Source organism: Haliotis rubra, unplaced genomic scaffold (assembly GCF_003918875.1).
Source record: "Haliotis rubra isolate DU_JTF1 unplaced genomic scaffold, ASM391887v1 Scf531, whole genome shotgun sequence".
Lineage (NCBI taxonomy): Eukaryota > Metazoa > Mollusca > Gastropoda > Lepetellida > Haliotidae > Haliotis > Haliotis rubra.
Window position 1 is genome coordinate 69,173 of NW_025767226.1, and position 27,144 is coordinate 96,316.

At 40.3% G+C, this 27,144-nt stretch overlaps 1 long non-coding RNA gene across 1 annotated transcript; it reads left to right on the forward strand.

Annotated features, from left to right (window-relative positions):
• The first annotated feature begins 3,169 nt into the window (after window positions 1-3,169).
• Window positions 3,170-26,439, forward strand: LOC124253106. Its single transcript, XR_006892099.1, has 3 exons — window positions 3,170-3,254; window positions 25,234-25,250; window positions 25,646-26,439. It is a non-coding gene; the product is annotated as an uncharacterized LOC124253106 (long non-coding RNA).
• The last annotated feature ends 705 nt before the right edge of the window (window positions 26,440-27,144 follow it).

The following is a 27,144-nucleotide window of genomic DNA, read 5'->3' on the forward strand; positions in this document are numbered from 1 at the left end:
AATAAATCGGCTGTGTTCGGCCTTGGTATGACATTATTAATTCTCCTCTAAATTTCATCCAAAAGGTGTTTAATTGGGTTTAAATCAGGACAAAGGGCTGGCCACTGCAAAATGTAGTATGACGTGCGGGAGGCTGAGCTTGGTCGATGTAGCGCACCGCTGTGATGCCGCCTCCTCTCCCTGAACCACCGGACCCACTCTCTGGTTCAGGCCTCTTCCACCCCATACCATGATGCTTGCACCTCCCCATGAGTCTCTTTCCAAAACACATTGGTCTGAGTAACGCTGGCCACGTCGTCGCCATATTCTTGTTCTGCCATCTGCAGTTGATACGCAGTACCGACTCTCATCTGTGAACAGAAGTTCTCAATTGCCTGCATCGCCAGTTTTTGTGTTGTAGGGCAAACTGTAGACGTTCACGCTGATGACGAGGGGTGAGGATAGGTCCACGATCAGGTCTACGGCAATGGAGATTCCCGCTGTTAAGACGTCGGCGTACTGTATCAGTACTGATTGGTCTTCTGTGTGTTCCCACTGTCTGGCGTGCTGTTTCGGATGCCTGCATGAAGGGATTCTGTACATGCTGTCGCACAACATGGCCGTCTTGTCTTGTGGTCATCCTTGGTCTGCAAGTACAGGGGCGATCATTTGTGGTGTTGGTGGCCCGGGAACGTTGACCTGGAAGTGATTGGCAACGGCTTGTGCAGTGTGACCAGCTTCAAGTCTTCCTAGCGCCTGGTTCCTCTGAGATGTCGCGGCATCCTGCTAACGTTGTAATGTGAATGTTTCAACCAGGTTTCGGGTGCATTTATAGGGCTGGTCCCTTGTGAACAAACACGGTGCAGCATAAGTTGCATGGGAAACATAGAGAACACTGTACATCTCCGAGATGAGGTTGCGTTTTTAGACCATTTCCTGGGTTCCATTTTGAGTTTGGGAAGGAATGTCTTTGATCCGGTAAAGTTGGAGATGTAGTCAAAAAAAAATATACAATAAAAGCATTAAATGAGTTTACAGTTATCCGTTTCTGCGATGGGGAGTGTACAAGTTTTAAAGACACACAGACAGACAGGCACTGTTTGCACGGTTAATATCAAACTTATGCATTCAGATTTCATTAATTTGAATAAAAAGCAAAATCAACACAAAGCTACAAATTCTACAGTAAAAAAATGCAAGTTAACACTATACTGACCAGCCAAAAGCAGAGCACAGATTACAAAGGTTCATAACATTATGGCCACGTGTGTGAAATGAACAACTGGCGTTAAGTGTTGTTGCTTTGGGTTTTATCTGTTGTGGCCTGTTTATCTATACAGGATTTTCTCCATCTATCATATTTACATTTCTTAAGGTTCGGCAACCAATTGCAACCACTCCAGACAGTAGTAGTAGTGGTGGTGGTAGTAGTTGTAGTGCTCATCTGTTTCACCTGAGTTGAACCTGTCGAGCACCTGCCGTCACGTGATTTCCTCCCTCATCAAGCTGACATACCTTGTATTACTACAATATTATTCAAAACAACGTTTCTGACGCAGCAATAATCAACACAAAACTACAGGCTATGCAGTAAAAACACAAGTAGGCGCTCTACATTGGTCAAAAGCAGACCAAGGTTCGTAATATCATGTACACACGTGTGAGAAATGAACAAGTGTTTATCTGTTCCGGTTTGTTTATAAACTACGACATGCCTTTTGAGTGAGTGAGTGAGTACGTTTAGTCTTACTCAACTTTTAGCAATATTCCAGCAATGTCACGGCCGAGACAGCAGAAATGGGCTTCACACATTGTATCCATGTAGGGAATAGAACCCGGGTTTCCGGCGTGACGAGCAAACACTTTAACCACAAGGCTACCCCACCGCACAAGTCTTTTCTCCGTCTCAGCTGTTATATCAGGAGACCATATTGTTATGGGCCCCAGTTTGGTTTTACGCCGCTTTTAGCAATATTCCAGCAACATCACGGCGGGGGAGCAGAAATGGGCTTCACACATTTACCCATGTGGTGGAGAACCCGGGCCTTCGGCGTGACGAGCCAACGCTTTAACCATTAGGCTACCCCACCGCCCCTATTGTGGACGAGCACACTGCGACCAAAGATAACCAGTAATAACGATGTACAGAGTTGTCTCCCGTAACTGCGACAGGATCCTCCCTGTGAGACTTTTTACATCACATGGATCAGGGTTTGGCTGAAAAGAATGAGTATAAACACGACGATTGCTGTACATACAACTCTTTAATGCGTTCAAATTTACAGCTGGCAAGCACCCTGGTGTGCGACTTTGACCGTGGGGGCGTCACTTACTTTGTACATAAAGTTTAGGGGGTCATTCACATTGTACATGCTTCTCCATAAAATCATCATCACCCCCCCACCCAGCCCCCTGGCCATAAATTATGAACAGTCCCTATACATATTCCACAAAATAGACTTCCTACATCAATGTGCTTTAAAGTTAAAATCACTGGATAGCTTGTCCTATGATACCTGGGTAACAAAAGTTCTAAAGACACATCCAGTTTCAATATGGATTTGGTTATGCTTGGCTAAGCCAAGAAATTGGAAATGTGGAATATTTTGTGTATCTTTCAAGCTAAGGCTAGGTGATAACTTAAAACAATCTTGGTACTCATTAATCAGTGAATCTCTAAATGTTTATGTAATAAGGAGTTTAAAACTTTGTTAAATGTTAAAAGATACTTGTGTTGTGATATCCTTATGCATTTATGAATTGCTATATCAAGGTTTAGATGCAGTAATTTTAATACTGCGGTTGAGTGTGACAGGTATAATGGAATTGAATATAACGAAAGATTATGCCCTGTTTGTAAAACCAGAGGTCAGCATATTATATAGAAAATGAATATCATGTACTATTTATCTGTAATACCTATGATATACTTAGAACTAAATATATAACAAAGTTCAGTAAAGTACCACTTACTCGTTTACTCTCTTGAAAATCTTTTGCAAAGCAAAAATGATGCTGTTATATACAATGTTAACGTTGGCCTATACTTATACCATGTACAGAAATTGATGAACTCCAGGACATATTCTGCGCTGGCGCTGTACCTGCCTTCGCAGGTGAGGGAGCCCGCCAGGGGACCGCTTCGTGAGGAGAGAGGCAGAAAACCAGTCATTTCTAAAAATAGCAACAGCCACGCTGGCAACTCTGGTCGTGAAAGATGTTACCTTCACCCCGAACCTGAGAGATCGTAATATAGTGGTGGGAGGGACTCAAACGTAAGTAAATTCGAAGGTACAGAATGTCCACTCTTGGAGTTGTGTCTCGTTTGTTCGTCATTGTCGGTATCTCTCTCTCTCCCCGTGAGGGAACAGAACCCGCGAGGGGTGTAAAGGACAAGGTATGATAAGGGTGGTTTTTGGCCCACAAACAGAATTGGCTGAACACATTTTATTTGTTTAGAAACAAGATAGCTTTGCATACAAAAGCTATTTTTTTAATGATCTGAGGCCATAATTTCAATGAAGTGGGACCAAAATTGGTTTTATCAGTTCCCATGAAAAATAACAAGAAGTCTGAAATATCAGTGTGCCATAATGACTTATATACAACTATCAATTTATTTTACATACAAATAGTATCAGATTTACAACAGGTATTCATGATGAAGAAACATGTCACCCAATCACAAGGTTTTAACTTCAAGGGGCCCAATTAGGGTTGCAATTCATTGTGGATTGTAATTCAATTACTTGCCAATTGATTACAAAAAACTCATTATTCACAAGTTTCTTTGCAAATATAAACTGTAGGTCAATTTTACAACATGTACTTATGATAACCAATCATGTCCCACTAAAAGTCACAGGGCTTCACCTCAAAGGGGCCTATTTCAGGTGAAATTACATTCTAGGCACAGCTTGATTTAACACCATGTGTGTGTTAAAAGTCAGTATTTACAACATTCTTGCAAATATACAGTAAACATCTCATTCACAACATGTTGTTACAATAACCAATCATGTTGCACTAAAAATCAGGAGTTAAAAGTCAGTATTCAAAAATCTTCGAAAAGTACTTATTCACAACTCATTCACTGTAAAGATATATAAAAAATCCACTTTCACTCTTCATCCACATAGTTATCAATCTCTGGGGGCGGTGGGGTAGCCTAATGATTAAAGCGTTGGCTCGTCACGCCGAAGACCCGGGTTCGAATCCCCACATGGGTACAATGTGTGAAGCCCATTTCTGGTGTCCCCAGCCGTGATGTTGCTGGAATATTGCTAAAAGCGTAAGCGAAAACAAACTCAGTCAGTATCAATCTCTGAATCAGTTTCTGAATCACTGTCAAAACTGCAGCATTCAACCGTGTATCATATCACTAGAGTTACTGATTGTCTTGGTGTCTGCCATACCCAGATCAGTTTGAAAACAGATGACTTTATATCAAAAGAGAATTCTGTTTTAAAAACTTGTAATATTATAAATCTATTCAAGGGTAACATTACAATTTTCAAATGTCAGTAGTCTGGCTTTGAAGGCTTATGCAGATTTAATCACTACTGAGGCATTACTGGAATTCTGTCACATTAAATTAGAAAATTAAAAAAATAATAGGATTATATATGCTTCTTCAACCTCAAGTTTTAAGTTGTCATCTTCATGAAATGCCTGAAATCAGTCCAAGCAAATTTCTCTTATCTGAAAACAAATATTTGAAACCATAAAAGAATTATCTATATGTTCAAGAAATTGGTAATTGACTGGCAGCCCACAAAATATCCTTAAATCCAATTATTTGTTTGATCAGTACACCACTAATTAACAGCTCTGGAAAGTTTGTACCGAACTTGAGAATTTTTTCAATATAAAATTTGATTTCAGTAAGTTAAACTTTGTAAATTGGCTGACCAAGCTATTGAGAGAGAAAAAGGAAAAAAAACCCATCATGATTTGAACCTGCATGTCTGATAACAGAAAACATTGACAGGCCATCACTGTAACCACTAGGCTACAAATTCTACTATTACCTCTTGTCACTTTAAGCTTATTTATTACACCTTGCAACAATGTGTCACTTGGCGTCTGTTTCTTTTCATTGCTTTTCATCATCTGCTTGATACAATGTTCTTATTCTAACAATATTAAATGTAGCCTAATATACCCTAGAAAACACCAAGGTACATTATTTTTTGTTAAAATGTGTATGTTTATACACAGTTACATCCTGTGGAATGCCAGTGTTATTTGACAGTGCCAGTTGACAGAGAGGGTTTGCTAAACAGATGATTGACCAAATATGATAAAATTCTAGCATAATTTCAAAGATTCTCACCTTTAGTATGCTGCCTGATCATATTGTGAAAAATCTTCTGATGTCTTCTTACTTTTCAAGCAGAGATCAACATGGTCTCCAAAACACTACCCTTGTTTACCTCAAAGTAATCAGCCTTGAGAGTCCCTTACGATATTGAATTTTTTTAATAAACATGCTTGATAAGTTCATTTTATTCCTCTAAAACATCCCAAATAAATAATGAATCTGGTATAGTGTAAATGTGACGGATAGATTTCAGAGATATTACTTTACGCCAATGTTTATTTTTGAGATGTTGTATGGGGCAATTTCATATAGCAGAAAAATGTACACAGTATACTGACTCCGAGCCGACCAGTCCTTGTTGTACCCATTAATGCCGAGCGCCATGCAGGGATAAACAAGTACCATATCTTAACGTCTTTTGGTATGACGCGGTCGGGGATCGAACCCACGACCTTCCGCTCTCCGGGAGGACGCTCTAACCACTACACCTCTAACCACATCCCAAAATTGGGATGGGTCATGCTTTTGCTCACACTTTTTTATCACTCTGAAAGTATGAAAATGTAAGTTTTTCGAAGATATTGTACAACAGGTAAACTTTGAGGTCTTCAAAGAGGAAAAACAACACCACTAAAACATAAAAAAAGGCATATGGAGGTAATTTCAACAATTTATTTAGCATTTTTTATGCTAAAATTGTCATGTTGTAGAACTTTGAATATCATGAAATTTTGGGGGCCTTGTCCTTTATGTTCCTGCGTTGAGTGTGCTGCGCAGCCCGTCAGGGTGGCACGAACAGACAATTGTTCAAATATTTTTGTGTTTTCATTTTGTGTAATCATATTATAGCTTTAGGTCGTTGGAGCCTTGCCAATTTACACTTATCAGAGGGGTACATAAAGTCCACAGTCTAGACTAGCTGTCCGACTAGCGGTAGCTGAGAGTGTTAGGTGGCTGACTTTGTGTGCTGGCGATTTGGTGCCTGACACTGAGGGTGTGGGTTCGAATCCCGGATGGTGGGACTCAACCCAAAAAAGTACTAGAATTTGTACTTTATGAAGAAAGTGTAATCCCAAATATAACATCTGTTGCACTTGACCACTTTCTAAATGGCATTGTGTAATCAAATGTATTTTGGCACAATAAGTTTCCCTTGTCATTCGTTAATCTTCAGTTAAGTTATCAGTAATATCACCCCCAGTAAATGGAATGCAAGTGATATGAGGTAGAATGACAGTGTTTTCTTGTCAATAAAGTTATCAGTAATATCACCCTCAGTAAATGGAATGACTGTGATATGAGGTAAAATGACAGTGTTTTCTGTAAAGTTATCAGTAGTATCACCCTCAGTAAATGGAATGACCGTGATATGAGGTAGAATGACAGTGTTTTCTGTAAATTTATCAGTAATATCACCCCCAGTATATGGAATGCCAGTGTTTTATGTAAAGTTATCAGCAATATCACCCTCAGTAAATGGAATGCCAGTGATATGAGGTAGAATGACAGTGTTTTAGTGTTTTCTGCAAAGTTAAAGTTATCAGTAATATCAGCAGTTATCCCCAGAATACCGGTGATATGAGGTAGAATGCCAGTGTTTTCTGTAAAGTATTAAAGTTATCAGTAATATCACCCTCAGTAAATGGAATGCCAGTGATATGAATGGTGCAGTTTTCAGGGTAGAATGACAGTGTTTTCTGTAAAGTTATCAGTAATATCACCCTCAGTAAATGGAATGACAGTGATAGTTATGAATATGTATAGAATGACAGTGTTTTCTGTAAAGTTATCAGTAATATGTAAAGCATGATATACCACGACAGTGTTTTCTGTAAAGTTATTATCAGTAAATGGAATGCCAGTGATATGAGCTAGAATGACAGTGTATTTTTCTGTAAAAAGTTATCAGTAATATCACCCCCCAGTAAATGGAATGACCATGATATGAGGTAGAATGACAGTGTTTTCTGTAAAGTTATCAGTAATATCACCCCCAGTAAATGGAATGCCAGTGTTTTATGTAAAGTTATCAGTAATATCACCCTCAGTAAATGGAATGCCAGTGATATGAGGTAGAATGACAGTGTTTTCTGTAAAGTTATCAGTAATATCACCCCCAGTATATGGAATGCCAGTGTTTTATGTAAAGTTATCAGCAATATCACCCTCAGCAAATGGAATGACAGTGATATGAAGTATAATGACAGTGTTTTCTGTAAAGTTATCAGTAATATCACCCCCAGTAAATGGAATGACAGTGATATGAGGTAGAATGACAGTGTTTTCTGTAAAGTTATCAGTAATATCACCCCCAGTAAATGGAATGACAGTGATATGAGGTATAATGACAGTGTTTTCAGCTATGTTATCAGTAATATCACCCCCAGTAAATGGAATGCCAGTGATATGAGGTAGAATGACAGTGTTTTCTGTAAAGTTATCAGTAATATCACCCCCAGTAAATGGAATGCCAGTGTTTTATGTAAAGTTATCAGTAATATCACCCTCAGTAAATGGAATGCCAGTGATATGAGGTATAATGACAGTGTTTTCTGTAAAGTTATCAGTAATATCACCTTCAGTAAATGGAATGACTGTGATATGAGGTAGAATGACAGCGTTTTCTGTAACGTCATCAGTAATATCACCTTCAGTAAATGGAATGCCAGTGATATGAGGTAGAATGCCAGTGTTTTCTGTAAAGTTATCAGCAATATCACCCTCAGCAAATGGAATGACAGTGATATGAAGTATAATGACAGTGTTTTCTGTAAAGTTATCAGTAATATCACCCCCAGTAAATGGAATGACAGTGATATGAAGTATAATGACAGTGTTTTCTGTAAAGTTATCAGTAATATCACCCCAGTAAATGGAATGACAGTGATATGAGGTAGAATGACAGTGTTTTCTGTAAAGTTATCAGTAATATCACCCCCAGTATATGGAATGCCAGTGTTTTATGTAAAGTTATCAGTAATATCACCCTCAGCAAATGGAATGACAGTGATATGAAGTATAATGACAGTGTTTTATGTAAAGTTATCAGTAATATCACCCCCAGTAAATGGAATGCCAGTGATATGATGTAGAATGACAGTGTTTTCTGTAAAAGTTATCAGTAATATCACCCCAGTGATATATGGAATGACAGTGTTTTATGTAAAGTTATCAGTAATATCACCCTCAGCAAATGGAATGACAGTGATATGAAGTATAATGACAGTGTTTTCTGTAAAGTTATCAGTAATATCACCCCCAGTAAATGGAATGACAGTGATATGAGGTAGAATGACAGTGTTTTCTGTAAAGTTATCAGTAATATCACCCCCAGTAAATGGAATGACAGTGATATGAGGTATAATGACAGTGTTTTCAGCTATGTTATCAGTAATATCACCCCCAGTAAATGGAATGCCAGTGATATGAGGTAGAATGACAGTGTTTTCTGTAAAGTTATCAGTAATATCACCCCCAGTAAATGGAATGCCAGTGTTTTATGTAAAGTTATCAGTAATATCACCCTCAGTAAATGGAATGCTAGTGATATGAGGTATAATGACAGTGTTTTCTGTAAAGTTATCAGTAATATCACCATCAGTAAATGGAATGACTGTAATATGAGGTAGAATGACAGCGTTTTCTGTAACGTCATCAGTAATATCACCTTCAGTAAATGGAATGCCAGTGATATGAGGTAGAATGCCAGTGTTTTCTGTAAAGTTATCAGCAATATCACCCTCAGCAAATGGAATGACAGTGATATGAAGTATAATGACAGTGTTTTCTGTAAAGTTATCAGTAATATCACCCCCAGTAAATGGAATGACAGTGATATGAGGTATTATGACAGTGTTTTCAGCTATGTTATCAGTAATATCACCCCAGTAAATGGAATGCCAGTGATATGAGGTAGAATGACAGTGTTTTCTGTAAAGTTATCAGTAATAATTTTTCCTTATCCTGACTCATGCTCTTTTGCTTGTCTTCTTCTTCTTGCGAACATAGTGGAACACTTGTATCTCCTTATTTGAAGCTCCCTTCAAAATAAAATCACTAATTGGTACTCACCACGAGTTGCCTCCCTTTGTCTCCCCTGGCGGGAAAAGGTGTCGCCACCTTCTGCCCATGTGCTTCACTCTCTCCTTCTTCGCCCAGTGAGCAGGATGTGAGAGCGCCTCGTGTCTCCTTACACACCATATCCTTTGATATTTTCTTAGTTTTTACCTCTCTTAGGCTACTATAGAGGTATAGCTAGTATCCTTTACTAATTTGTATTGATTATTTATCATTATTTCTACTGTTTATTCCGTGTATTCGTGATTGTTCAGCTAGCTTTCGTTGATGAAAATCTGTACTATTTGTAGATTACGTTTTTCGCCTCTGATCCATGTAATATGCCCTAGTTGTGCTTCGCCGTGTGCGTTTGATTCACGTTGCAGTTACTGCATTAATCTATCTCATTCTGCATTTAATAAATATCATCTTTGCGTCTTAAGGCGTGCTGCAGATAGAGTCACGCAAACAAAGGGCAAAACATGGCAGATAGTCCAGATATTCCATCCAGTCAGCTGCTAGCGATCGACCCTCTCCGTCTGGTGTGCTGCTAGAGACCCCTGCGGTAGAAGGCGTGGGGCATGATCCGTTACCTCGAAGAAAGCGACCGGCCTCCCCAGACATTCCGTCATCGCAGACCAAGTCTAAGAGGGCCTCAGCGTCTTCTCAGCGCAGACTTAGGACCCCCAGGGCAGCGCAGACTTCAAGGGAAATCTACGAAGACAGCGAGAACTTTCTCAGCCGAGATCGTTCCAGCAGCAGAAGTGGGCCTCTACGATGATCAGCCGATAATCATCCCGACTTACGGCACAAGAAGCGACCCGGTGTCAGCGACTGTGACTTCTGCAGAGATCACCATGCAGCCTGATGCCTCTACACTGGCGTCGGACGTTATTGATGTGGACCCCATCGCAGAGAAGCGCCCGACGACTTTCGTCACAGATCATCCCAGAAGACATGATGCGGCAAATTATGAACATCATGGAGGACCACTACAAACTGCAGAAGCAGGGTCGAGAGCCTTCAGCGAAGGCTCCAAGCGTGAACAACACCCAGAGGCACCCCGTCAGCGTAGCAGCCAAGGCGATGTCACCGCGAAGGAAGTCCCGGACCACCTTGGCGAAGGACCTAGATGTACAGCCTTAGCGAAGGCCTTCCAGCGAAGGCGGGACAGATCATCACCATCTTCGATTTCATCCCTAGATATGGACTCGGACCATCAGGCGTCACGGAGGCCTTCGGCGAAGGTCATATCATCGATCCCCGGACGGACGCAAATGAAGCTTGCGAAGGCATTAGCGAAGGGCACATGATTCAGATCTTCATCATCTAGAAGGACATCGAGGGACTATAGAAGAGCCAGCGAAGCTATCAGCGTTAAGCCTCACAAAGTAAGCCAAGAAGATCATCCCATAGGCGATCTCCGGCCGTTCATCACCATGTCGATCACCCGTCAGGTCACCACATAGAGCTGCGCACAAGTCAACTAGATCGCCACAAGCATTATCGGACATACAGACAGCTACGCGGTCGAAGAGCATCAACCATTAGTTAATGATGATGGTATTGAGGATGATGGAGGAATCATTTTCTCCGATGCAGAATCACGGTATTGGATGGTCAATAACCTAGATCTCTCATCACCATCTAAAAGTGGCAATACAGCGCAGACTTATTTGATGAAAGAAGGCGATCCAGATCGCGATCACACTACCCCGATAGACCCGATCGGCGGCAGTGCCACAGAATCTAGATGCAGCTTTCCAGAAAGCTCACGAAAGTTCAGACACCACATCTGCCAAACTTTCATGCCAAGAAGTTCTCCCGCATAACATGGACCCCTTCTACAAAGCCCAGGACATCGATGGAATTATAAGATCATCAGCGATGTCAAGAACAAGATTTATAAGATGGATGATGCATAAGTTGGCTCATATAGAAACCATGGCCGAGGCGGTATGTTCTTTGGGCTAAATAGATCTAGGGCCGATCAATGAGACTCTTATTACTAGATTCCGTGATTCCACGACTGAAGATGATAGAATGATTTACTCTGCCTTACTTATGCAAAGAAAGATCAGCAGTTCTTAGCGGATCATCTTACATCTGTTTCAGCAGCACTGACCTTAGCTCGTCGTCAAGGCCTCCTAAGCTTCCTGCAATTGGGGTGAGAACTTTACAGCCCACTTTATACAGCCCGTGGTCGACAACATCCATCTTTGGCGGAGAAATTGAAAAATTAAGCCAAGGAAGTCTCTAAGGATTCAGGGAAGTCCTTATGATTAAATCGATGGACACACTAGCCAGCGTCATTCGTCAGAATTCACAAAGATACTCAGGCAGATCTAAGTTCACGGGCCTACAAAGAGCAAGAGACAGGAAGATAGCCAGCTCTAGAGGTAAAGATTCTTTTAAATTAAGCCCATATGGCAACTATAGAGGAGGGTCAGGAAGAGGCAGGACACCCAGAGGTTCCGCAACTATAGGCAGCTGAAACACAGGTTGGAGCGACTGGAGTCTTCCACCCCAGCCGTTCCAGTACAGCCAGCACAAGTGGGTGGGCGCCTCCAACTACACTGGGAAAACTGGGGAATATTGCAAGACCCTTACGTCTCCAACATTCTTCAACCGCAGTTTACAGTATCCCACTACAGGCCAAGCCTCGCTGACAATCAAACCCCTCAAGTTCGATTTACAAGCGCAACAACTACCAAAGTTAAAGAGGCTGTTTCATCACTCCTATCCAAACAGGCCATAGAAGTAATAGATCAAGCAAACATCAGACCAGGTTTCTACTCCCCAGTTTTCCTAGTTCCCAAGAAAAACTCCGCGGAGAAATACAGACTCATCTACAACATGAGCTTTTTCAGCAAGAATTATCTCGCAAACCACGAAGTTTAGCATGATACATTTACCTCAGATTCGCCAGATGATTAGATCCTATGGACTACATGGGCAGCATAGATCTACAGGATGCCTACCTGCATCCCCATTCATCCCGATTCCAGGAAATACCTACGATTTACTCTAGAAGGGCTACATTACCAGTGGAAAGTACTCCCATTGAATATCATCAGCCCCTGGCTATTCACGAGGATAGCGAAACCGATTATCATATTTCTACATCGTCAAGGGCTCGCAGTGCGTTTTACCTCGGCGACGGGATACAAGTAGATCAAGATCCACAGCGTCTCAAACTACAGTTAAATTACATCATAAAGCTACTAACACAACTAGGTTGGTTAGTAAACTTACGCAAGTCGGACCTAGTACCATCGCCAAGACCTGCAGTTCCTAGGTATTGATTCATCACAAATCTTAACCGTATTATGGTACCAGAAGACCGTTGGCTCAAGATACAACAGACCATTCCACCAGCTCTACTCTCTCCGTTACCGCCGACAATGGCAGAGCCTACTAGGTCTTCTCACATCAGCCCAAGACATGACTGTCACAGGCAGATTACAGTTCACGTCCCCTACAGGTCCTCATCAGCGCACATCTCAGCGATGTACAACCATTCAGTCTACGAAACATCTCAGACCTCATCTACTATGGTGGACCAGAAATCGAATGTCTGCGAAGGGATTTGTTTAGCAGAGCAGGAATACAAAACCCATCTGTATGTAGGTAGCGTCACTCCAAGGTTGGGGAGCTCATCTCACCAACCACCGCGATATCAGGATTATGGAATCAGCAAGAATGCAAACTCCATATAAACAGTCTAGAAATGAAAGCTGTAATCAGCGCCATTCTACATTGGAGCACATTTCTACAAAATGCGCATCTAATGATCCATACAGACAATTCGACAGTGGCGTTCTACATAAACAAGCAAGGCTCAGCGAGATCGATGAACCTTTTGAACCTAAGCTTTCAACTGTTCGATTTAATACAAGATCTAAATCTACATGTCAGAGCAGTGCACATTCCGGAGCCAGAAATATACTAGCAGGCGCTCTCTCTCGGCCTCATCTACCATCACCGACAGAGTGGATGATCAACAGGGAAATATTTGCACAGATAATCAAGCAATTAGGGCGCCGCTAATAGACCTATTAAGCCACCGCGATTCAACAATCAGCTACCGACATTCGTGTCACCAGTCCCAGACCCCCAAGCTTGGGCAGCGGGCGGCTCTAAGTCTATCATGGGAAGGCCTCAATGCGTGCAGCGTTTCCGCCGCCAGCAATAATACCTCAAGTATTACAGAAAATCAGACAAACACAGAGCCTACAACTCACTTTGGTGCAGCCCTACTGGCCGGCCAGAGCGTGGTTTCCCACACTAATTCAAGAAATCGGTCAACCAGCACTGGAGCTACCCAAGCGCGCGCAAACCTGTTAATTCATCCTCACACCAAACAAGTGCGAAACCCAGCAATGTTCCAACTACTGCGTATGGACTGTATACAAATGTGTTTAAACAAAGAGGATATTCTGCCAGGGCGGCAAAAGCAGTCGCGCTTGCGTTACGTTACTCAACTTCGTGGCAATGCGACGACAAGTGGCACAGTTTGAAAATTATGCAGCAAAGAAAGGTTTTACAGCAAGAGAGGCTTCACAACCTCAAGTGGCAGACTATTTGTGTTACCTGCGCCAAAACAAACATTTAAAAGGTTCAGCGATATCAACATATCTTGCAGCTTAGTTCTGTAATCACCATGAGAGCGGGTGTCAAATTGACAAGATCTCCAGAGTTACTGGCCTTACTACGAGCATTCCGATTGGAGGACCAAAGCGGAAGTTCCACGCCCAGCTTGGGATCTGAATGTAGTGTTACAACACCTCACGAGTGAGGTCTATGAACCTTTGGAATCAACAACTTTTGAATTTCTCTCACAGAAAACACTGTTTCTGCTATCTCTAGCCACGGCAGCAAGAATGTCTGAAATTCACGCTCTGGATTACGAGAGGATACAGTTTGATGACAATCATAACACAGCAGCACCTCGGATTAAGATGGGATTTCATCGCTAAAATCAACTGCCAGGTCAACCAGACAGATTATTCCACATCCGTAGCTATCCTCTATTCTCGGATCACAAGATACACAAGACCTATCACTGTGTCCAGTAAGAGGCTCAAAGTTTATTTCTGACGATCCAAAACAAGGAGAAGATTTCTCAAAGCGTTTATTCATCCCCTTATAAGCCTACGAATCAAACAGAAGTGTCACGGACCTACAATATCTATTTGGATAAGGACTGTCATTCTCCGTGCCTACAAGGCAGCAGGCTTGGACCCACCAACAGCATCAAATCCACATGAGATCAGGGCACTGGCCTCCACCTAAGCCTACACGGTAACTGTTCCTTGAACACGATTATGGAAGGATGCTATTGGAAATCTAACATGGTATTTGCTAATCACTACCTGAGAGACATCACTACAGAAGATGTCTCTGGCATTCACCATTCCGGACCACTGGTCCTCGCTCAGCAACTGACAGTCCCCGTGAAGGCGTTAAATATTATCCTCACAAGATTAATATGTATTTTATACATACTTATCTAGCTTATAACTCTCTGGAGTTTTAGGGCTATGTTATATATGTTCAAGCTTAAGTTATTGATATACCTTAGTGCTCTATCAGTCACCTATATATATATATATATATGATATATTCAATTTCAATGTGCCTTTCTATCAGTCAGGAAACCTATATATAAGCCTTCATATATATATTATATGTATTGTTCAATATATTCAGTATTCTGTAATTCCCCTTTAATGGCTTGAGTCAGGATATAACCTATGTAAAATTGATATTTTATACTTATACAGGAAACATCCTAAAACACTATTTCCCTGTCAGTCCAAGTGTTGGCCTCATAAAATCAGGAGATATTGAAGCACATGGGCAGAAGGTGGCGACATCGCCAGGGGATACAAGGAAGCAACTAATGGTGATACCAATAGTGATTTTATTTTGAAGGGAGCTTCAAATAAGGAGATACAAGTGTTCCACTATGTTCGCAAGAAGAAGAAGACAAGCAAAAGAGCATGAGTCAGGATAAGTATAAAATATCAATTTTACTCCAAAAATTACATTTTCCCTCAGTAAATGGAATGACAGTGATATGAGGTAGAATGACAGTGTTTTCTGTAAAGTTGTCAGTAATATCACCCTCAGTAAATGGCGCTTCTCTGACCAAAGCAATGCTTCCCACCTTACTTTAAGTTACAACAATATTGTCACACTCCTCACAGGGGCTTGTATTGCTGAAAATAATATGTCCTTTGGTCTAATACTCGGTCACTGATACCCATCTGTTTATTAATAAGTACATATGTAAACGGCTATCAGTGAACAGCTCTCGGCTACCCTCTCAGGTGTTGGTGTAGGGTGGGGGGTGGGTGGTTGAATCATCCAGTTTGTTCTGAGGAGATGAGGGTGAGGGGGAGAGGTTTCAGCAATTTTGTACACATGTACTAGGAAGAGGTCAGCAACTTTGTGCACACATGTACTAGGGAGAGGTCAGCAATGTTGTACACATGTACTAGGAAGAGGTCAGCAATGTTGTACACGTGTACTGGAGAGAGGTCATCAGTGTTGTACACATGTACTAGGAAGAGGTCAGCAATGGTGTACACATGTACTAGGGAGATGTCATCAGTGTTGTACACTTGTACTAGGGAGAGGTCAGCAATGTTGTACACATGTACTTGGGAGAGGTCATCAGTGTGGTACACATGTACTGGGGAGAGGTCATCAGTGTTGTACACATGTACTAGAGAGAGGTCATCAGTGTTGTACACATGTACTGAGGAGAGGTCATCAATGTTGTACACATGTACTAGGGAGAGGTCATCAGTGTTGTACACATGTACTGGGGAGAGGTCATCAGTGTTGTACACATGTACTAGGGAGAGGTCATCAGTGTTGTACACTTGTACTAGGGAGAGGTCATCAGTGTTGTACACTTATACTGGGGAGAGGTCATCAGTGTTGTACACATGTACTAGGGTGATGTCATCAATGTTGTATACATGTACTAGGAAGATGTCATCAATGTTGTACACATGTACTGGAGAGAGGTCATCAGTGTTGTACACATGTACTAAGGAGAGGTCATCAATGTTGTACACATGTACTGAGGAGAGGTCAGCAATGTTGTACACATGTACTGGGGAGAGGTCAGCAATGTTGTTGCACACATGTACGCAATGTTGTACACATGTACTGGGGAGAGGTCAGCAATGTTTTACGCATGTACTAAGGAGAAGTCATCAATGTTGTACACATGTACTGAGGAGAGGTCATCAATGTTGTACACATGTACTGGGGAGAGGTCATCAATGTTGTACACATGTACTGAGGACAGGTCAGCAATGTTGTACACATGTACTGGGGAGAGGTCAGCAATGTTGTACACATGTACTGAGGAGATGTCATCAATGTTGTACACATGTACTGATTAGAGGTCATCATTGTAGTACACATGTACTAGGGAGAGGCCGTCAGTGTTGTACACATGTACTAGGGAGAGGTCAGCAATGTTGTACACATGTACTAGGGTGAGGTCATCAGTGTTGTACACATGTACTAGGGAGAGGTCGTCAGTCTTGTACACTTGTACTAGGGAGAGGTCATCAGTGTTGTACACTTGTACTAGTGAGAGGTCATCAGTGTTGTACACATATACTGGAGAGAGGTCAGCAATGTTGTACACATGTACTGGGGAGAGGTCAGCAATGTTGTACACATGTACTTGGGAGAGGTCATCAATGTTGTACACATGTACTAGGGAGAGGTTATCAGTGTTGTATACATGTACTAGAGAGAGGTCATCAATGTTGTACACATGTACTAGGGAGAGGTCGTCAGTGTTGTACACATGTACTGGAGAGAGGTCATCAGTGTTGTTGTCATCATGTACTGGAGAGAGGTCATCAATGTTGTACACATGTACTGGGGAGAGGTCAGCAATGTTGTACACATGTACTGGAGAGAGGTCAGCAATGTTGTACACATGTACTAGGGAGAGGTCATCAGTGTTGTACACATGTACTGGAAAGAGGTCATCAGTGTTGTACACATGTACTGGGTAGAGGTCATCAGTGTTGTACACATGTACTAGGGTGAGGTCATCAGTGTTGTACACATGTACTAGGGAGAGGTCGTCGGTCTTGTACACTTGTACTAGGGAGAGGTCATCAGTGTTGTACACTTGTACTAGTGAGAGGTCATCAGTGTTGTACACATATACTGGAGAGAGGTCAGCAATGTTGTACACATGTACTGGGGAGAGGTCAGCAATGTTGTACACATGTACTTGGGAGAGGTCATCAATGTTGTACACATGTACTAGGGAGAGGTTATCAGTGTTGTATACATGTACTAGAGAGAGGTCATCATTGTTGTACACATGTACTGAGGAGAGGTCATCAATGTTGTACACATGTACTGGAAAGAGGTCATCAGTGTTGTACACATGTACTGGGTAGAGGTCATCAGTGTTGTACACATGTACTAGGGTGAGGTCATCAATGATGTACACATGTACTAGGGAGATGTCAGCAATGTTGTACACATGTACTAGGGAGAGGTCATCAGGGTTGTACACATGTACTGGGGAGAGGTCATCAATGTTGTACACATGTACTAAGGAGAGGTCAGCAATGTTGTACACATGTACTGAGAAGAGGTCATTGTTGTACACATGTCCTGGGGAGAGGTCATCAGTGTTGTACACATGTACTGGGGAGAGGTCATCTGTCGTGTACACATGTTCTATATAGAGGTCAGCAATGTTGTACACATGTACTGGAGAGAGGTCATCAATGTTGTACACATGAACTGTGGAAAGGTCAGCAATGTTGTACACTTAATTGTACTGAGTAGAGGTCAACAATGTTGTACACGTACTGAGGAGAGGTCAGCAATTTTGTACCTTTAATTGTACTGAGGAGAGGTCAGCTATGTTGTACCCATGTACTGAGGAGAGGCCATCAGTGTTGTACACATGTACTGGGGAGAGGTCAGCAATGTTGTACACATGTACTGAGGAGAGGTCATCAATGTTGTACTCATGTACTTGAGGGAGGTCATCACTTTTGTATACATGTACTGGGTGGAGGTCATCAATTTTGTATACATGTACTGGGGAGAGGTCAGCAATGCTGTACACATGTACTGGAGAGAGGTCATCACTTTTGTATACATGTGCTGGGGAGAGGTCATCAATTTTGTATACATGTACTGGGGAGAGGTCATCAATGTTGTACACATGTACTGGAAAGAGGTCATCAATGTTGTATACATGTACGGGGGGGCGGTCATCAATGTTTTACTACACATGTACTGGAGAGAGGTCATCACTTTTGTATACATGTACTGGGAGAGGTCATCAATTTTGTACACATGTACTGGGGGGAGGTCATCAATGTTGTACACATGTACTGGGGAGAGGTCATCACTTTTGTATACATGTACTGGAGAGAGGTCATCACTTTTGTACATGTACTGGAGAGAGGTCATCAATTTTGTATACATGTACTGGGGAGAGGTCATCACTTTTGTACACATGTACTGGAGAGAGGTCATCACTTTTGTATACATGTACTGGGGAGAGGTCATCACTTTTGTACACATGTACTAGGGAGAGGTCATCAGTGTTGTACACATGTACTGGAGAGAGGTCATCACTTTTGTATACGTGTACTGGGGAGAGGTCATCACTTTTGTATACATGTCTTGGGAGATGTCATCAATTTTGTACACATGTACTGGGGGGAGGTCATCAATTTTTGTACACATGTACTAGGGAGAGGTCATCAGTGTTGTACACATGTACTGGGGGGAGGTCATCAATTTTTGTACAAGACATGCAGGGAGGTGACTTACTTGGTACATTAAATTTAGTGGGGATGATTCACATTGTCCATGCTTCTCCACAAATCTCATCATCATCTCCTCCAACTATCAACTATAAAGTTTGAACAAATATTATGTCAGAAAACATATTGTAAGTGTACTTAATTATTATTACTATTATTTGAAACACTAAGATAAAATATGCTAAACATAATCAAAGATGTTTATTCATTGTATGATGGGGATTTATGAAAGTGTACTGAGTATACTCATGTTAATGTATTCTACATGTACTATGTAAACTGTGGAAATAAAGATGGTAATACAAAAATAAAAAACGTTTAAACAGTCCCTAAATGGAATATACTGACTGAGGCTGCGGATAGTAGAATAAAGTTGAAGGTCAGTGCACTAATGCTTTCAATGACATTAGGGACCATTCATAATTTATGGCTGGGGGTGTGTGTGTGTGTGTTGTTTTGATGATGGTGATTTTTTTGGGTGGGGAGAGAAAGACCATTTTGTTCTGGGGAGGTAGGGGGGGCAGCAATTTTGTACACATGTTTCGGGGGGGGAGCAATTTTGTACATAAAAATATTTTACAATTATGCTTAACTCATTAAGGCCGAGAGACGCACATGTGCGACAAATTAATTAGCTCCTCACAGCGAGAGACGGACATGTGTGTCATACTTTTAAAAATAGCACTCTACCTATTACTTCAACCAATTTAGTAGTACTGAGCAAATATTAGCTTATCTTATTAGGGATGCTACCGTTAGTGTCAATCAGAAGAAGTATTTAAAGTGTTTAGATAGCATTCGCTAATCATTATCATAGGCTTGTACAGCGTTTGGCAAATGAACACATTATGATGTTTTTTACAGAGGTAAGTGTCTGTCACTCTTCAGTGGGAATGGATACTAAATCATTCCCTCTACTGGTGAAGGCCGTGTGGGATTAGTTAAAGGTCACATGCAACGTAAAACAAACAAACCCAGTCGACCATACCTCATAATCCTCTTACTCTTTAAATAAAGAACTTGCCCGACTGGCGAAAGAGGATACCACCTAAAATATTTCTTATGCACATTGATTGAAATAGATGTAATGGTTTAGCGGTTACTGAAGAATATATTTTCTTCCAACTTCAACTTTGTAACTAGTTATTTTCCATAATCTAAACTTGATACTGTTACCTAATCGAATATAAAGTGACAAGTCGCGCTTTAGCATGGAATATATATACATGTCACAGAGCTCCAGATAAGATTAAGCTCATGTGGGTACTGTACCCACTGTATTCTTTTGGAGTGAGTATTATGAATGTTGAGTGGCTATTTCATTTTCCGTTACCCACTGCTTTCAAATATGTGCGTATTTCAGTCATTTTACTCACCTAAGTATTATGTCATTGAGTAACTTTACTAAGCAAGAATGTTCTGCCTTATATCATACCTAATCAAAACCAACTAAATATAATGGAAATGATTTGATAAAAAATCACTCATCCTATACTAACAGTACAACTTGATAGCAATGATGTCTTTTTCATTACGCAAGCGATTTTTATAAATATATTCCGTGCGCATTTGTTTTAAACTTTTATGCGTATCTAACATTTTAGATGCGTAATTGGTACGCAACAATTATTTTTCAATGCGTAATTGGAAATTTTCTATGCGTATTTTACCCGGACACGCAGCTTATCTGGGCCTCTGCATGTCAGTGTTATTACAACAATGAAATCTTTTACTACGTTTGTTACGAAACACAGTAAATTGGTAATTCAGAAAATTCTTAGACATACACAGAAGTAATATCATAAATTATTACATGTAAACAATGCAAGGGTATTTCAAGCATTTTTGTTCAAGCTGTTGAAAGTTTCATGTTGATTTAAATTGTCAGTTTTCTATGCAATTTACATGAGCATTGTGTAAAACATTTGTATTTGATCTCTGCAATTATCAAATCCGCTTTAATGATCACGTGTATCAAGGAACTCAGTCTCTATTGATCCATCGTCAATAAAAGCTGGATAGTATATCAGTTATCAGTGTATCGATACACATGCGTATAATCATTCAATCAGATTACAATAATGAGATAACTGAAGACCTCTTTCGACCTTGAAATAACTGCGTCCGGTAGAATGCAAATGTAGTTACGCCCTTGTTGAAAGGTTTGTCCCGTGACAAGTGTAAAATAAACAGATGCGCTATTATATCATTGGACAGCTTTCTTTTGAGAGACACGCCCCTCTCTGTAACGTTTATGCATACATGCACATCTGTTATCTTATGAACCTCATTTGCATTCAGTATAAATATAGGCACACCCTTCTTTATAAATATTTGGGGGGATTCAACTGCAATATACAGTATACAATAAAATAATTCAGTATAGAGTCACTTCGTGGATTCTGTAATACGTGTACTTTAGTTTGGATATTCATTCGTATCAAGGTGAAGATTATATTTACATGTACAGCAAGCCATTATGTTTTATGTACTAGTTGTGAGCGTAAAATGTACATGAAAATAAATACTATCTCTACTCAATGGTTGGATTTCAATCGCTTTGGTTTACTTATCGAAAAACACTAAAATGTGTTTTCGATCTCTGAGGACAAATAAACTCGCCAAAGTGTCTATCTACTCCCATTTGTCTTATGTGTATATTTCATACATCGTTACCAGTATATATGTCTACAATACACAAACTGTTACATGATAGCTTGAGTTGATAAAGCCGAAATTCAGCATATCGACTTGTCAACGATATAGCCAATAATCAATCTCTATCAAAGCTGTTGAGTGACGAAACGTGCTCTTCAGAAATTTCACCCACGCACATCACCTGCCCTTTCTTCTTTGACATAATCATAACTCGTAGACATAATCATGAAGAGTATTTTGCCATTGCGGGGGATATTGATGACTTTGTCTTCTTGTTCTTTTCTAAAATGCACACACCTCAAACAATGTGAAAAACTAGTAGGTAGAATTAAAACTCTGAAAGCTCTGCTTTTTTAGGCAACAGAACTATACTGAACAGCAAAAGAAAAGCAAGTTTCGAAAAAAAATGAAATCTTATGAAAGTAAGCATGTTCATGTTTATGGAACGTTCATGGTAAAGTGACGTAATGATCTCAGATGAGATGATGTTATGCAATTTGACGTCCATACGAAACATTCGCACAAGCACACCCACAGTGCAGCAAAGCCATAATGTTAGCACGTGCATCGATGGTTCTGGATGGAATGCATGCATTTCACTCTGAGGTATCTTTTATGTTTGTGTCCAAAAAAAGTTGAGTATTGACGCTAGGAGGTGTACACGCCACACAAACGATTCGTAGACTAATGACAGAGCAGAGGGGAGTGGCCATTAGAAAGTTGCACGGAGGTAGCTCTGCAACCGCTTTAGCTAGACAATTGGGCTGTCATCTAAGATGATCTTACCACCATTACAGGACTTGCTCAACGTCGTCAGCAAACTGGGGTTGCTGCTGATCGTTCCCATACCAGGCGGCCATGAGTGACAACTCATGCGCAAGATCGGTTCATCCGGGCCACTCATCTAGAGAAACCAAACACAAGCAGCAACAGTAACAGCTGCCTCAGTTCATGGGTCAAGGGGAGCAGTGTCAATCGATACGATTTGACGTCGTCATCTTTCGGGCTGCTGGAATCCACTGCTGACGGCCATATGTTTGGCCAATAGTGACACAGGTCAACAACGCCAGCGACGTTTACCGCCCTCAAACAGCAAGGGTGTCGATGGATTATCTGGCTCAGAACAACATTAATGTTCTTCCATGGCCGTCTCTTTCCCCGGATATGGCTCCCACTGAACATTCGGGGACAACATTGGACGTAGGATTGCTGCAGGTAGACAGCCACTCACAGTTGGAACAGAGACTGGTGTTTGAATGAAATCAATTGCTTCAGGGATTCTTTCAGACTTTAGTGAACTCAACGAGGTGACGTTGAACGGCCTCTGTGCAAGGTCAAGGTGGCTATACGCGCTACTAAAGAGACTGTCACTTTTCGCGTTCAGGGGTATCTCCATTTGACGGACTGTGATGAATTTGAACTTATTGCAATCCAATGTTATTGCAACTTTCAGCTGCTAAATTGACAGTGTTTTCTATAGAATAAATGATTACACATAATTTTGGTTTTCTTCTATTGAGAAAATGGACAAAAAGCTAGACTTGCGTTTCTTTTGCTGTTCAGTATATTTCGATTATGCTCCAACTTGAAGAACAAAAGATGTGCTGTTTACCTGTTTTAATGACTATTTTTTATCTCGTCATTCTAATTTTTAAGAAATTCATTAACATTACATTCTTACACTAGATCTTGTTTCATCTGTTTCTGAGAAAGGAAAAAGATTTCATGCATGACATCTTCAACCATCAAAATTGTCCTTTTGATGGTAGACACAGAACAATTTTATGTTATTGTTATGACATACTAACATTTTATAATATCTCCCTGTGTCAGAACATTATTCGAAAATCACCGACCGTGAAATTCATTACGACTTTGGATTTGTAAAAATAAAGGTCTCAAGTACCAGCGGCAATATTGAGGGGAAAAAATATACAACACAAGCAAAAGGATGGCACATTCTTTTCAGTATCACGGTGCATGGTGGAGTTGTTTGTTTACCACCGTTGCCATGATCGTTCCTATTCATCCAGTCGGAGATGTAACATTGAGATTGTTTTTGTTTTTAACTAATTTAGTAATTAAACCGAAAGTTACTAATTTTTAGAAAACGAGAACCTTCAGTGTTTCCTCTTCACAAAAGAAAACAAATGTTGATATCAAATTATTAAAAAAATAATTTCATTATGAAGAAAATATTAGACTGGGTTCCACTCAACGTGATGTACCAGAAGTTATTTGAGACTGTGTGCTGAGAAAGTTTGCGATCACATTTTTAATTCACAGGCGTTTCGTTTTAAGGTATATAAACTAATTGAAGATTATATATTTAGAAAGCTGAGATTTAACGCATACTATACACAATTCAAATGACACGTAAATCCAACTGATTGAATAATTATTGCAAGTTTTATTTGGAGATGTCATTATGCTGCTCTCCTGTCGAATGTGTTTGACAGTATCATTGAGAGGATTACACAGGTGGTACATGTGCCGTACAAGTCTAGAATGAGAATTTCATAGCACAACGTCTTTCCATGTTGAGCAGGAAGCCTAAATATAAATTGTGTATGTATTGTTTTTCCTGATCATGGTGATATGACTTGACATTTTGTGTCAAGGACAACCATTCATGTCGTTGAGAAATAAATGTTTAGAAGTTGTCAACCCACGAAAGGTTCTGTTGCTGGATCTAAAGGCCCTCCAGCTGTTTAATGATTTGATGTGTCACTCCTATGTTATTACCCACGTGGTCAACGTGTGGGTAGTTGCATACTAATCTCGTACGTCACACGAGTGTCGTATTGCGTTGACCTGTGTTGTAACGACTTGACCAGAGATTCTAACGATTTGATTGGATAACCGATGACGTCTCAAATAGGTCACGTTGTGACGGAACTACTTGTTCATTCATAGCAAACACGTTAATACGGTGTCACGTCATGCAAAAGTGAAATACAGAACAATATTCTTCCGCAACCTCTTTATGAAACCTTCTTCAGTTTTAAACCATAACAATAACAAAGTACGCTGTTTTGTCAATTTAATGCATGTAAGACGTGGGTAATAAATAAAATACCACACTCAGTCTCATTACATACGAATTATACAAAACTTATGTCCTTCCTATGGTTGTTGAGTTGAGTTGAGTTGGGCTTTACGTCACATCGGCATTATTCCAACCATATAGTGACGAGAACAAGTGTGCATAATAAGCATTGACCTTCCTATGATTTCTGACCTCGCTTTGGTTCAGTCAGATACCATAGGCAGGACATTATATAGTGATATTATTATGCAAAATCATTATGTAATTAGATTGATCAAAGTTAGATGAAATTATGTTCACATGAAGACATATTTGTATTTTTTCAGTGCAGAGTTTTTAAACTGTAAGTATGCTGATGACAATATTTGGGTTAAATGGAATAATAATCAAATATATTCATTGCTGTTAACAAATTTTACTCAATGATGTATATCACCGGTACACAGCTTTGCATGACACCCAATTGTTTTTTGACAGAATAATGAACTAGTCATAGCCAGTAAATATCTAATGTCAAAAACAGTTTTGATATAAAACAGCTGATTACAATTCATTGTTAGACTATAGAGAGGATAATCATACATCCCATCACTGGCGTTTTCCATACTGAATATTGAAAATCATTCAAGTGTGTTGTGTGTGGGAAGACATTTTTAACGTATCAGGTTTATGTCATACCATTATATTGTGTATAGTCCCTAAGCTAATTGTTATAAGTGAGTTACAACTTTTCTTAAGTTTTCAGTAAACACCATAACATCCAGGGGTTATTGATGGAAGTTGAAAGCAATCCACAGAATCCTTCTCCTGTCACTGAAACAAATGAAATCTGCTAAAGGGGTTTGCTGGAAAAAGGAGATCTCGAGAAACATTTTTACTGACACCTTGGAAACTGGTGATATCAAGAAAGTACCCATACATAGGAACCCTGGAAACTGGTGATCTCATGACAAAAACTGTTGTTGGAACCCTGGAACTAGGTGATCTCATAAAAGAACCTGTTATTCGAAATAGTTTCAAAAACCCTGGTTTGTGAAAGCCTGGAAACATTTTCTAAAAAAGGCATGCCCTCCATCACAGTGGAATCGAGGCTTATGAGTGTGCTGAATGTTTGAAAAGCTTCGCACTATCGGATAATCTTCAGATACATGTGAAGATTCACAGTGGAATCAAGCGCTATGAATTTGGGAAAGCATTTACAGGATCAGATACTCTTAACGTACATATGCAGATTCACAGTGGAGTATAATGTAATGAATGTTTGAAAACTGTACACATTCAAGTAGTCTGCGGACACACATGACGATTCACAGTTGATTCAAGCCGAATGAGTGTGTTGAATTTGTTCAATCATTGAGACTGTCAGGTTATCTTCAGAAACATATGAAGATTCACATTGTAATCAACCCTTATGTGTTGAATGTGGGCAAAAATTAACATTTCAGGTCATATGCAGAAACACATGAAGATTCACAGTGGAATCAAACATCATCAGTGCACCGTGTGTGAGAAAACATTTACACAATCAGGTAAACTGCAGAGACACATGAGGATTCACAAGGGAATCGAGCCTTATAAATGTGTTGAATGTGGGAAACAATTTACACAATCAGGTGGTCTGCAGAGACACATGAGGATTCACAGTGGACTCAAACCTCATCAGTGCGTTGTGTGTGAGAAAACATTTACAAAAATAGTTAATCTGCAGGAACACATGATGATTCACAAGGTTATGAAGCCTTATGAATGTGTTGAATGTGGGAACAAGTTCACACATTCCAGTAGTCTGAAGGCACACATGAGAATTCACAGTGGAATCAAGCCGTATGAATGTGCTGAATGTGGGAAAAAATTTACAAATTCAAGTAATCTTCAGACTCACATGAGGATTCACAGTGGAATCAAACCTCATCAGTGCATCGTGTGTGAGAAAACATTTACACAATTAGGTCATCTACAGGAACATATGAAGATTCACAGTGGAATCAAGTCTGATAAATGTGTTGAATGTGGTAAAAAGTTTACTACAACCAGCAGTCTGAAGGCACACATGAGGATTCACAGTGGAATCAAGCCTTATGAATGTGTTGATTGTGGGAAAAAATTTACATATTCAAGTTCTTTTCGGAATCACATGAGGATTCACAGTGGAATCAAACCTCATCAGTGCATTGTGTGTGAGAAAACATTTACACAATCAGGTACTCTGCAGGGACACATGAGGATTCACAATGGAA